This window comes from Bos javanicus, chromosome 14, assembly GCF_032452875.1.
Source record: "Bos javanicus breed banteng chromosome 14, ARS-OSU_banteng_1.0, whole genome shotgun sequence".
Lineage (NCBI taxonomy): Eukaryota > Metazoa > Chordata > Mammalia > Artiodactyla > Bovidae > Bos > Bos javanicus.
The window spans coordinates 9,651,098-9,664,798 of NC_083881.1; the positions used below are offsets into that span (position 1 = coordinate 9,651,098).

The 13,701-nt window shown below is 42.9% G+C and overlaps 1 protein-coding gene and 1 non-coding gene across 4 annotated transcripts in view; one reads left to right on the top strand and one right to left on the bottom strand.

The window, feature by feature from the left end:
- ADCY8 (adenylate cyclase 8) overlaps positions 1 to 13,701 on the top strand; it is a 225,287-nt gene that overhangs the window by 49,046 nt on the left and 162,540 nt on the right. The window lies entirely within an intron of this gene.
- Positions 10,801 to 10,874, bottom strand: TRNAE-UUC (transfer RNA glutamic acid (anticodon UUC)). The gene has a single exon. It is a non-coding gene; the product is annotated as a tRNA-Glu (tRNA).

Here is a 13,701-nt window from a genome sequence, read left to right on the forward strand (position 1 = left end):
AGAATGTGTGCGTGTTTGTTTTTTTCTCCAGTTAGATGACTCTCATTATGCTCCAGAAACACCCTGTATGCCCTTCCCCAGCTCTTACATTAAGACCACCCGTGTGCTATCCTGGGCTTCGCAGGTGGTGCTAGAGTTAAACAACCCGCCTGCAGGAGACATAAGAGATGCAGGTTCGATCCCTGAGTCAGGAAGATCTCCCAGAGGAGGACGTGGCAACCCACTCCAGTATTCTTGCCTGCAGAATACCATGTGCATGAATTTCCTCATCTCTCAATCGGAAATGATAATGCCTACTCTAACCCACAGGGTGTTTTCCCAGAGACAAATAACATAATGCCTGAAAAAGCGTTATTTCAACTGTAAAGAACTCTACAAATGTTAGGGCTATTTTTGTGAAAGTCTCACCAACGCCTCAAACCGAGGCTGAGATGTCTTCCCTTTAGAAAGCCTCCTTTACTGCTTGCAGTCATGAACTACTTTCTCCTTGGCACTTAGGTATTTTTATTTAACATGAGTTCTTGCCACTCTGCCCAGTATTGGGGCCAGCACTGTGACTGCCTCTGTCAGTAAGGTCTGGCACAGTGAGCAGAAGTGCTTTCATGACCGTTGACCCTCCTGTAACAAGCTGACTTCACTCAAGGGTCTTGTGTTTACCCTCTTGCCCCTCTGGCAAAACCGCCTGGCTGCCTAGTTCTTTGCCATCTTTCTAGCACATGGTTTGCATCTTCTGGCACAGCAAAAAGAGGAAACTGCCTGGAAAATCTCATGGATGGGAGAGCCTGGTAGGCTACAGTCTATGGGGTCGCAAAGAATCAGACACCACTGAGTGACTTCACTTTCACATTTTCCAACTCTGTGCCTGGGTGACCTTGGGGACGCCACTTAAACTCTCTGAATGTTGGATGCTTTATCTGTCAAAAATGATAATCCCTGTTATCTCAAGGTTGCTGAGAAGAAATCAAGTGATAGAGATGGCAGCTGGGCATCATAGTTGGTCCTTGAACCTATAGGACCACCTGGACCTATTTTGAGCAGAGCGCACTGCGATTGTAGTACCTACAGTTTTTCTTCTTGTTGTTTGTGTTCTTCTATCTGTCATCCCTGTGTGGGTACAGATTTTAAATACTTCCCCTGATTCAAAGAGAGGCCATAATCCTGCACTCATTTGCATACAATTAACATTTCCAGAGACAGTTCACGAAGAAGAAATCCCTCACCATCCTTGACCTCAACACCTCTGATCTAGCTGGGAGAGGCTGAAGAGCAGACTCCAACAGCCCTGTGGGGCCCTTTTAGCTCATAAAACTGTTGGGGGAATTTTGGCTACAGAAAATTGGAATTGGAAACTTCACACAACCTAATTGTACAATGCTGGAAGGAAGGTAGGATTTTGTAGCCTGGTTATAGTTAAAGGCACTTTTCAAAAATAGTAGTAGACTAGATGAGGGGAAAAGAAAAAAAAAATATATATATATATATATTTTTTTTTTAGAAAAAAAAGATCCATGCCTAAAATAGTTTATTTCATCTGGATGTGAGTATATGTCCACTGACAGGAATTCTATACCCTCTATTTTATACAAACTGCACTCAAAATGTATTGACAATAAAAGAGGGTAAATAGCTAAAAAATACTTTTAGAGCAATCTTGAGGACAGAACCATTCTCAAATTTTCTTTATTTCCAGTCTTTTGCAAATTTCATACCCACACCTAATTCAAAAGCATTTTTAAGAAGAGCACTGAGGAATTCTGAAGCATTCAACTTTTCACAGAAACAAAAGCTGGCTTTCTTTTTATATTCATATTCTGTTGTTTGTGCTATATTTAATTACACTTTTAGCAATTGCAAATACATCTGACATAAACAAATTTGGAAAGGCATGCTACTCCCTCTAGGTAAAGATACATCATAACTGATGAGGCAGACATGGGAGGTGGACTAGACAAGACCTCTTTATTTGGGAGGAGGGTCTTTGCAAATGTGATCAAAGATGAATTCACACTGCATTAGGATGGGCCTTGGAGAAGGAAATGGCACCTCACTCCAGGATTCTTGCCTAGAGAATCCCGAGGACAGAGGAGCCTGGTGGGCTGCTGTCCTTAGGGTCGAACAGGGTAGGACACGACTGAAGCAACGCAGCAGCTGCAGCAGCAGGATAGGCCTTCCCGGGTAGCTCAGGTGGTAACGAATCTGCCTGCAATGCGGGAGACCCTGGTTGGGAAGTTCCCCTGGAGAAGGGATAGGCTACCCACTCCAGTATTCTTGGGCTTCCCTGGTGGCTTTGATGGTAAAAAATCTGCCTGCAGTGCGGGAGACCTGGGTTCAGTACCCAGGTTGGGAAGATCCCCTGGAGAAGGGAATGACAACTCACTCCAGTATTCTTGCCTAGAGAATCTATGGACAGAGGAGCCTGGGGGGCTACAGTCCCCCAGGGGTTTGTCCCCCATGGGGTTCCAAAGAGTTGAGCACGACTGAGTGACTGCAAACACGCACACACACACACACACACACACACACATACATACAATACCTAATAAGTTGCAGAGCTGTTATTACAACCTAGACAGTCTTACTCCAGAGCACATATACCAACTATTATACCATGCATTTAGCGAAGTCTCCTGGACATGCTACCTCTATTCATAATCAGTGTATCATCCAGATACTGTGCTAAACACTCGCTACCTGCCAATGAAGTAGGTACTAAAATGATCTCCAGTAGACAAAGGCTTGGAGAAGTTCATAGTATTCATAAGTGGTTGAGCTGGGATTTGAACCCCTGTCTGTCTAGACACAAATCCTATGCACATGACCAGATGCTATACCACCAGAAAACTGTAGAGGACCGTAGCAGTGTGGTGACTCTTCCAGAGGAAGCCTCACACAGGAACAACCTAAAGGTATGATTCCCATGCTTAAAACCCTTCACTCGCTTTCCATCATGGTCAGGAAAAAGTCTGTATTCATCAACCTGGCTCATCCAGCGCTTCCTTGTTCCCTGTCTCTCTCCTCCACCCATCCATTCAACCATAATGCACTTTTGTGCAATAGTGATGCTAAGAGCTAACACATTCAATCCTCCCCATCTCAGCCCAGCATCAGCCCAGGTCCCGCCCTTGCTCTCTTGCCCTCTCTTCCTCACTAGAGATTCTCCGACTAATTTTGGCCTTGGCAGTAAGGAGAATGCATTGCCTTGTGTTACTGAATATCTAGGGGTGGGTGCACCAATGTCTCACCGAGACTACGGTGTAATCAATGGGAATAAAGAGAGAGACTTGGGGAAATCAAATGAATTAAGTAGGGAAAAGACATAGTGATTCTACTCAAAGAAGTGTCCAGCGGAAGTTTCCAATGAAACCTCAGTGAGAGCTCCTGGTGCCCATGATGGACTCCAGGAGGACGAAGAGTAGTGTAGGGTTTGGGGGCAGTTCCCTTTGCTTTTCTCCCATGGGGTTTTTATGCTCTCCTTTCTCCTCTGAACTATTCCAAAATCCCCAACTTCGTACCAATCTGCCCACTGACTGCAAGAATCCAATAACAACTGCAAAAGATTATTTTACAAGGTGTGCACTCCTCCCAAACCAGCATTAGGCTTCAGGCACAGCTTGATCCAGGGGCTATTTGGTACACTTGGCTGATTTCCTTTCACTGTTTAGGACTTCGGTTATCAAAATCCAATCAAAATTCCACTTTAATTTTGATCACTTTTTTTTTCAGAACCCCCTTCAGAATTTTCATAATGGTAACAAATATATTAACAATAGTAATCAAGTTAGTACATTATGAAATGTAAACCAATCTCCATTAGGTGCCGGAAAGAAAAGTAAAATCTTTAGATACAATTTTTCAGAATACACTGGAATTTGGTAAGTTTGGCACTTTACATCTTGTCTTTTATGACATATCTTACATCTTGATACTGGATTACACACTTCTTGATCCAGGAAAACTCATATTTCATTCCCTTCCTCCTGTAATGTCTTACTTGATATTAGACATTCAGTAAGTAACATTGTATCAAATGAATAAAATCATGATTAAATTAAGGAGCATTTCCCATGAGGCCCCTCCCCAAATAGGAGCATATTGTTGACAAATATCAAAGAATAATTTCCCTTCCCCTCTAGTCAGTTGGGAGCTAGATTCTGCAGAGGTTTTCAGATCCCACAGAGGGTGTTCCTGTTGAAGCCTACACTCCATCAACTCTTCTTTCTTCATCCCCATTGTCCAGAAGAGTTTGTGGTTTAGCTCACAAACTGGAGCCTCATCATTTGTCTGTTAATCACCAGGATGTAAATACTTCATCTTTACACCTCTCCAACAGCTCAGAGCATTTCATTTTTCACATCTGCTCTCCTGATACTGCTTTGGAACAGGCAGGTGACAGGTGGTGCCCTGTGCTGACTTTTATCATAATGTCATTAATATTTTATTGCAGTCATTTTCAGTCTCTCTGTCAACTAGACTGCATGCATGGGGGAGGCAGAAGTGAAGCTTATCCACCGCTCTGCCCAGTGCAGAGCGCACTGCCTGCCTCTAATGCATTGCTTAGTGCATGTTTGCTAAATAACAGCTTGTCAGATGCGTGAATGGGTAGCGGATGATCCTCCACAATAGATCATACAAAGTGTGAAAAAGCTTGTGACATGAGAGTCAGCCCACGTGATCCACTGCACTCATGAAAAGGATAAACCCAGTTACATCCACACGCCCAGGTTCACATGCAGGCATTGCCGCTTACTAGCTCTGTGCCCTTGGACAACTACGTAACATTTCTGTGCCTCAATTTTCACGTCTGTGTAATGGCAGGAAGAAATGTTTCTACTTCGTGAGTTGTGAGGATCAAACGAAATGATTCATGTACAGAGCTTGACACTTCCTAAGTGCCCAGTAAGATCTATTATTCATAGTAAGGATGTTGATATAATTGCTACTCTTTCTTAGGCATGTGCTTTATTCATTGAACTAATCCATTCCACAGAAAATAAAGTCCCCAGTCTACTAGAGACTGAATTGATTTTAAATAAGTATAGGGAGAAACTGATTGAGATGTTTGGAGTGTGAGAAGTTAAGAAAACTAAAGACAATTGAATTACACCTTATGTTGTAGGGAGTGCCTGCCTATATTTTTCTATTGAAATAATAAAAGGGAGAACTAATGAATGAATGAGTATTGCATGTATTTTTCAGGCGAGCTCTGATGGTTATGATATTTCATGCTTTTCAAATGTAAATGAGAAGTGTTTGATAATTGCTCTTCTCGGGAGCAGAAAATTGACCTGAGCTCAGAATTAAATATCAAAGTGAAAAGCAATGATTGAAGTCTTTAGCCAGTTGGTTTTATGGGGTCCAAAGACTGGTGTAGAGACCGTGTGCCCACATCTGACCTAGGCAGTTTCATGTTTGTGGGGGTGTGCAAGGACCACCAGCCCTATGGCCTTTGTCATGTCACACCCTCCAACCTTTGATTTGGTTCCTTTTTTGGAGCCCTGGCCTTGACAGTCATGGTTTTTTGAGATACAGCAGAAAGAGGATATGTGACTTGATGCCCTGAATTAATAGATCAGCTAGCCTTGAACAAATTCTCTTAGCCTCAGTTTCCTCACTGGGAAAATCATTTTACTAACTTCTGCCTTTGGGATTCTTCTGACTGTTTAGTGGGCAAGTACACGTGAAAGTAATTTTTAACTATACACACACTAGGGACGTGAGTTATTCTTTTTTATTATTTTTTAAAATGTCATTGAAGAAGATATACAAGCTCCTGATAATGATGCCAGCAAGGGGCAGGGGCTCCTTATTTGAATTTTAATCCATCTTTCAACCTCCGAAGCTTTCTGTCCCAGTTGCTGTTAAAGTATGATGTTCTTGAGTAAAAGGCTTCCCTGGTGGCTCGGGGTAAAAAAATCCACCTGCCAATGCAGGAGACTTAGGAGACACGGGTTTGATCCCTGGGTTGGGAAGAGCCCCTGGTGGAGAGCTTGGCAACCTACTCCAGTTATTCTTGCCTGGAGAATCCCATGGACAGAGGATTCTGGTGGGCAACAGTCCATAGGGTCACAAAGAGTTGGTCACAACTGAGCATGCACTCACGTTCTTGAATAAACATGAAAAGCTCCTCTCTCTATCAAGATAAAACACAAATTCAATGTTTTTAAAATTTCAGTGGATGAGTGTTATAAAACATCTGTAATAATCTAAAAAAGGTACCATAATCATAACAATTGAATTAGAAACTAAGAATTAACTACATCAGAGACACTATTCAAATAAGCTTCTAAGATACATGTGTGGCATAGTTTTAATCAGGTATCTATGGAAACAGCTGCATATTAATACTTGAGCTGGGGATACTGTGTTTTATTTGTTCACACACAGCCGCAGGCTCCAAAGTGTTGGCATCTTCCAATACTTATAATAAAGAAAGATGGTTTGCCTGCTCAGAAGCAGACTTTTGGTGACAATGATAAAGTTGAAGCTTTAGGGCTCCTCACTTATAAGGCCATTCTAAGGCCCTCCAAGGGGTCCTCTGAAGTTTGCAGTTACATTTTGTGATGTTTTTCTTTTTCTTAATGTATTGGGTAAATGTCAGCCATTTTTCTAAAAAATAATTGTATTCATTTTACTTTTGGCTGTGCCGGATCTTTGTTGCTGCACAAACTTTTCTCTAGTTGCAGTGAGGGGGGCTATTCTGTTTGTGGTGTGGCGGCTTCTCATTGTGGTAACTTCTCTTGTCGTGAATTTTGGGCTCTAGGGTGCAAGGGTTTTAGTAGTTGTGGCTCCCGGGCTTTAAAGCACAGGCTCAGTATTTGTGGTGCATGGGCTTAGTTGCTCCGAGGTATGTGGGATCTTCCTGGATCGGGGGTAGAACCCGTGTCTCCTGCATTGGCAAATGGATTCTTGACTGTTGAGCCACCAGGGAAGGCCTTGTCATGTTTTTCTTAAATAGGATCCCTTCAACTTATTGGAGTCTCAGGACCCACAAGTCTGGATCAGCCCACTTGGAATCGATGGAAAATTCTCTGCCCACCACACCTACAAGGCTGAAGTCTTCACTTTGCAAATACCCAGGTGGTTCCCATCCAAGGACATGGACGCGAGTTTGGAAATGTGTGTGCTCTGCCGCGTCCATCCAAATATTCTTGGAAAACAAAAACCAAAAAACGCCCCATACCACTAAAAGTTTTTTCCCACACGAGGATCTATCTGCAGTTGTCCAAAAGGTATATGTTTCTGTAGCCATTTAATTGAAGCAACATTTGGTAGCTTTTATAGTTGCTTCTCTGCATCTATGATAGCATGTTATTACAACAGACTGTGAAGTGACTGTGGTCTGAAAGGAGTTTATCAGAATCGAGGGAAATGTTGCCTGCTGCTGCTGCTGCTGCTGCTGCTGCTGCTGCTAAGTCGCTTCAGTCGTGTCCGACTCTGTGTGACCCCATAGACAGCAGCCCACCAGGCTCCCCCGTCCCTGGGATTCTCCAGGCAAGAACACGGGAGTAGGTTGCCATTTCCTTCTCCAATGCATGAAAGTGAAAAGTGAAAGTGAAGTCGCTCAGTCATGTCCGACTCCCAGCGACCCCATGGACTGCAGCCTACCAGGCTCCTCCATCCATGGGATTTTCTAGACAAGAGTACTGGAGTGGGGTGCCAGATGTCGCCTAGAGTTCTCCAAAGATGAGCCTCTGTGATTTCTGACTTTTTCAGTGTTAGAATTTCACTGGAAAATTTATTTCTTGGACGGCTCCTACTGTGTTCACAGGTGACTTAATCGATGCTGAGACTCAGAAAGACTTGGTTTAAGTTCCAGTTTTGCACCTTATTGACTGCATAAGCTTGGGCAAAGGCTGTAGCGCCCTTGGTTTTCCTATCTGTTAAATCGGCCATAATCCAACTCCCTTCGTGAAATTATCGAGAGACTTATTTGAAATAAATGTCCTGGTGTGACTGAGGGACAGGGACCACAGACCCCACTATCCCACCCCTCCTCGGGTCACTCCTGGTGTTCCCCAGAGGGCCAGGTTCCTGCTTCTCTGACGGCGCTTACTGAAATGAGCCATGAAGTGTTCCTGTACCGGCATTCCCCACCGGCTGTGCGTTCTCTGGGGCTGGAGTCTATCCAGCTCCAGGAAGACTTCAGGCATGACCCTGTTCATTGAAGGAAATTGAATTGAATAGTCAAATAGAGGCAAATAGGCATGCTCTTTTGGTGTGTAATAGAATATCAGAGTGACATGTGGTGTGTGTCATTTGCAAATATATAGTCAAGAGGACTTCCAGGGCAAGGCGTATCTAATTTCTAAAGTCCTGATGAATTTTATTTTTGTTAAAATGTGGATCTAATTTTTTTTTAAGTCTTTATTGAATCTGTTACAATATTGCTTCTGTTTTACATTTTAGTTTTTTGGCATGTGGCATCTTAGCTCCCCAACTAGGGATCGAACCCACATCTCCTGCATTGGAAGGTGAATTCCTAACCGCTGAACCACCAGAAAAGTCCCCTGATGAATTTTAGAAAGGATTTTTTGAGTGTTGATGAAATTATAAAATGCCTTCCTGCCACAAGAGGGCTTTCTTATCCCTTGGCCTTGAAGGTGGGTTAAATCCTCTCTTGGGACATCTATGTTTCTTTTCTAAACCTTGGGGACTAGCTTCCCACATGCTGTGAAGAGTGAGAATTAGGGAACCCCTGTTGCCGCAGCTCTTAGTTCCAGACCAATGCCACTTTTCAGTCCCCCACTGGCAAAAATATGGACAATGGCCACCTTTCAAACAGCCGTAAATCTTGTGAGTAGATAGCGGAAGGCTGCTATTTCAAATCCCAGTATCTCCATAATCATAATTGCCAGCAACAACAACAAAAAAAAAACAGAAGTAGATGAAAAATAGCTTCTGTCTAATCTCCAAATTCTAAGTCTTGTAGAAAAGCATCTAATTGTCAAAACCCAAATCAGATCCAGAATTGCAGGATTTGGGGAAATGTAGACACTAACTTTTCAGTCTCTAATTCAGAAAAGGATGTTTGTGGCCTTTTTACTTTTTTGACTGTAACTCTTAGTTTGTTTGTTTGTTTGTTTGTTTTTGGTAACTCCCAGTTTTAAAAATCACTTACTGCTCTCTTGTCCCCTACGGGCTAAAGATCAGGTTTCTTTCTTTTTTTTTTTTTTAATTGAAGTATAATTGTTTTTCAACGTTGTGTTACTTTCTGCTGTACAGCAAAGTGAATCAGCTATATGTGTACATATATCCCCTCCCTCTTGAACCTCTCTCCCACCCTCCTCATCCTTCCCTTCTAAGTCATCACAGAGCACCAAGCGGAGGTGTCTGGATTATACAGCAGATTTCCACCAGCTCTCTGTTTCACACATTGTTGTTGTGCAGTCGCTAAGTCATATCTGCCCCTTGGCAACCCCATAGACTCTTCTCTGTCTTCCACTGTCTCTGGGACTTTACTAAAATTCATGTCCATTGAATCAGTGATGCTTATATATGTCATTGCTACTCTCCCAATTGTTCTAGCATTTAAGGGCCATCCCAAACTGTTTCCAGTGGAATTCTCAAGTCTCAGTTCTGACCAGTGCCTCTTCACCAAGAACCTAGCATACTGGTGAACTTTTCCATAAGCTTGCCATCTTCCATCTCTCCTCCACATCTTTGCCCATTGCCTGAATGTTTTCCTCTGATTCTGTCCAGCAAGCTCATTTTTTTTTAAAGACACTATAATATCCAGCTGGAATGTTTCATCCTCAATAAAGCTTCTTTGTGAAGTAGGCAGAATGAGATTTAGTACCTGCTTTTATACCTGCTTTAGTACTTACTTCTATACCTGCTTTAGTACTTACTTCCATCTGATGGCTCAGATGGTAAAGGATCTGTAATGCAGAAGTCCCGGGTTCAACCCCTGAGTCAAGAAGACCCTTTGGAGAAGAGAATGGCAACCCACTCCAGTATTCTGGCCTGGAGCCTTCCATAGACAGAGCAGCCTAGTGGGCTACAGGCCATAGATCACAAAGAGTTGGACATAACTTAGTGACTAACACTTCCTTCCACTTTATACCTGAAAACTCAGATTCAGAGACATTTAAGTAATTTGTCCAAGATCAGAAAATTAGTGAGCGCACGCCAAAAAAAATTTAGTTCTTCTGATTGTGATTTCTGACCTACATACCAACATCCTTTTATTGAAAATAGCACAATGCTTAATCGTGTTATCTGCGTCTGAGAAAAGTAGTGAACTTTGTGGGAAAGAGCCTTTTAGCATTCTCTGAAAAGACTGAAATCCTCAAGCCTTAAGAAGTGCTTAAAAGATTTTCAAGAGAGGCTACTTAGCAGCAGGCTTAGTACCTAATGTCTTCTGGGCTAACAAATGTGTTCTTTATTCCTCACATTTGACTAAATGCCTTTAGGAGAACATAGCATCTCCCTGAGTGTCATATTGCCTTTGGTTTATCATTGCATTCTCAAAGGGCAAAAGAAAGTGCCTTCCTTTTTATTTCATCAAGTTATAGCGGTTGATACATCAGACTAGACCCTCAGCTAAAGGTTGCCACGGATGTGCTGAGCCTCGGCCAGGGTGAGATGGATGACAGAGGTGTGCATTGCCACATCATGGATGGATCTACAGGTGTCCTATATGCCAAGTTCTCTGCTAAGCAATCGTCTTGGGAGTGAACAGGGGTATTTTATGGCTGACATTGTTTAAAACTGCCAATGAATGGTGATAATAAAAAGCAGAACAACCTTAATCCTTTTATTTACTTATTTGGTTGCTCTGCACAGCCTGTGGGATCATAGTTCCCTGGCCAGGGATTGAACCTTGGCCCTCAGCAGTGAAAGTGCAGAGTCCTAACCACTGAACCCACCAGGAAGATCCCCTGTTATAATGATCACCCCATTAACGCCATAATCTTTGTCCTGATCCTGCACCGTGAGCATGAACTAGATGTTTGACCCAAGCAGAACCCCTGAGCAAACATTTTGCATCTTGAACTCTGCAAGAATTTTCTCAAAAATGACCAAAGGATAAGGACCAAGAGCTCCTAGTGGCTGAGAAGTCGGAGAGGAGGATGAAGCTGACCTTCAGGAGAAGAAGAAACCCAAGTTTTAGGGAAAGAGTCATGGGTCTCTGGGTCTTTTTGTTTCCAAAGTCCAGGTTTTGCCCCTAGATTCCTTAAGACATCAGGATAGTTATGATAAAGCCTGATTTTGCTTCAGCTGTGTCAACTAGGATATCTGTCTCTTTATCACCAAAGGAATCAGATAATATAGCCACTTCCTCACTAAGCTTGTGTTGGTTTCTGGAGGTGGAAAAAAACATCCTTTTTGCTCCCAAATGCTTCCCAGTTTAGGGAGGGTGCTGTGCTACGCTAAGTCGTTTCAGTCATGTCCAACTCTTTGCAAACCTGTGTATGGACTGTAGCCTTCCAGGCTCCTCTGTCCATGGAAGTCTCCAGACAAGAATACTGGAGTGGGTTGCTGTGTCCTCCTCCAGGGGATCTTCCCGAACCAGGGATCGAACCCTCGTCTCTTACATTTCCTGCATTGGCAGGAGGGTTCTTCACCACTAGTGACGCCCAGGGAGCCCTTAGGGAGGGTGACAGACACCCAATTAAGAATTGTAAAATCCCTTTAGCTGAAGTCATCTGGATGGGAGGCTGCTCGGTAAATTGAAAAAGTAGGTTGAAATGGGAGCTTATGGGAACTCAATTTAAATATTTTATTTGTAATTTAAACATAGAATAAGTTCATTATCTGGTCTCTTAAAATAAGGCCAAGGTATTTTTAAAGCAGAGGTCTGTTTTTTCTTACAGAGACCACAGCTACTAATGCATCAGTCAAATTTTCTAGCTCTTTAAAATGGAGCCACATGTTTAAAAGTACTCTCAAAATGATCAGAGTGATTTCTGGATTTTTATTCTTTTTCCCACAAATGTGAATGGCTGGCTTGCTGACATCTAGTTTGGGTGCAGTGTTCTAGCTATGCAATATTGCCCAGTCTTTCCAAAGTGTTCAGTTCCATGTTTATATAAACAGCACCCTGTATTCTTACTCCATATTTTTATTTACCATTCATTACCTCTAGAATATTATCTCAGCAAAGGTGACTACCGTGTCTGGTTTTGCCTACTGCCTAGTCTCCAAGCCCAGCACATAGCACCTACACCTTGACATGAGAAACAAGTGAATAAACGGATGAATTATAATCTAAGTGTCAAAGGAAAAAGAAATGGGCTTGAATCTTCACTATGCACTTACCAACTGTGTGACTCTGAACTGCTTCATTTGGCTTAAATTCTTTAAATCTCAACATCTTATATATATCAATAAAATGCAATGAAGATAGTAACCCACTGTCAATTAAAAAATAGTCACAACCTGGAAATTGAGAGTTATTTTGTATTTGGTATTTGTATTTTGTATTTGGAATTCTCAGGACTTCAAGCCCAGGAGACAGTATCTCAAGTGACCCCGAGAGAACTGTTGCGAGGAGGCGGGTAGGGAGGAATCAGGTTAGATAGAAGTTTGCAACAAAAGGCAGGTAGTCTTAACATCAAAAGGTTATTGTTAATTAAGGAAAATCAGGTATCTCAAATTGAGGAATTTGGTGCTCTTCACTTGCACTTTTCACTTTCATTCATTGGAGAAGAAAATGGCAACCCACTCCAGTATTCTTGCCTGGAGAATCCCAGGGACAGAGGAGCCTAATGGGCTGCTGTCTATGGGGTCGCACAGAGTCGGACACGACTGAAGTGACTTAGCAGCAGCAGTAGCAGCAGTATGTATGGGAAAATGCCAGTGTCTGGGCTCACTGAAATCATTCCTTTCATATGCATCTCAGATGTCTGGGCCAGCATCCTGCTTCTTGGTTTATTTATATCCCTGGTTCCTCATTCACTGTAGGGAGGACGCAGAAAATGGATCACAGGCATTGTTTTCCCTTTTGGGTGCTCTCTGGGCTCAGAGATTCACATTTGGAGACCGGAAATCCCTGATGGCTGTCACATCCTTGTTTATTGATAAGAGCAAATACTCCATTTCACACGACTATGGGCTAACAGGTGGCTTTCCTGGTAAAGGACACACCTGTCAATGCAAGAGATTTTAAGAGACAGGAGTTCAATTCCTGGGTCAGGAAGAATCCCCTGAAGGAGGGCATGGCAACCCACTCCACCATTCTTGCCTGGAGAAACCCTTGGACAGAGGAGCCTGATGGGCTATGGTACATGGGGTCGCAAAGAGTTGGACACAACTGAAGTGGCTTAGCATGCATGTATGGTTAATGTGAAGTTTTGATTAGATACTGAATGCAAAGCACTTGGCTTGCTACACAATGAGCGATCACTTTAAAATAAAATATTATGGGGGACTTCCCTGGTGGGCCAGTGTCTGGGACTCCAAGCTCCCAATCCAGGGTCCCTGGGTTCAGTCCCTAGTCAGGAAGTTGGATCCCTCAAGCCGCAAGTAGGAGTTCACACACCTTGACTAGGAATTTGCCTGCTGCCACTAAAGACCCCACATGCTGCAGCTAAGACACAGCGCAAACAAATAAATAAACATTTTTTTAAGATATTATCTATAACCCCAGGATAAGCCTCTCGCCAGAGCCTGGACCTATACTGCAGTTGACCTTGCTTGGCCTACGGTACAGAGAGTATTGGGAGGTCTCCGGTTTGCGAGGGTCTGAATGGTGAGTTC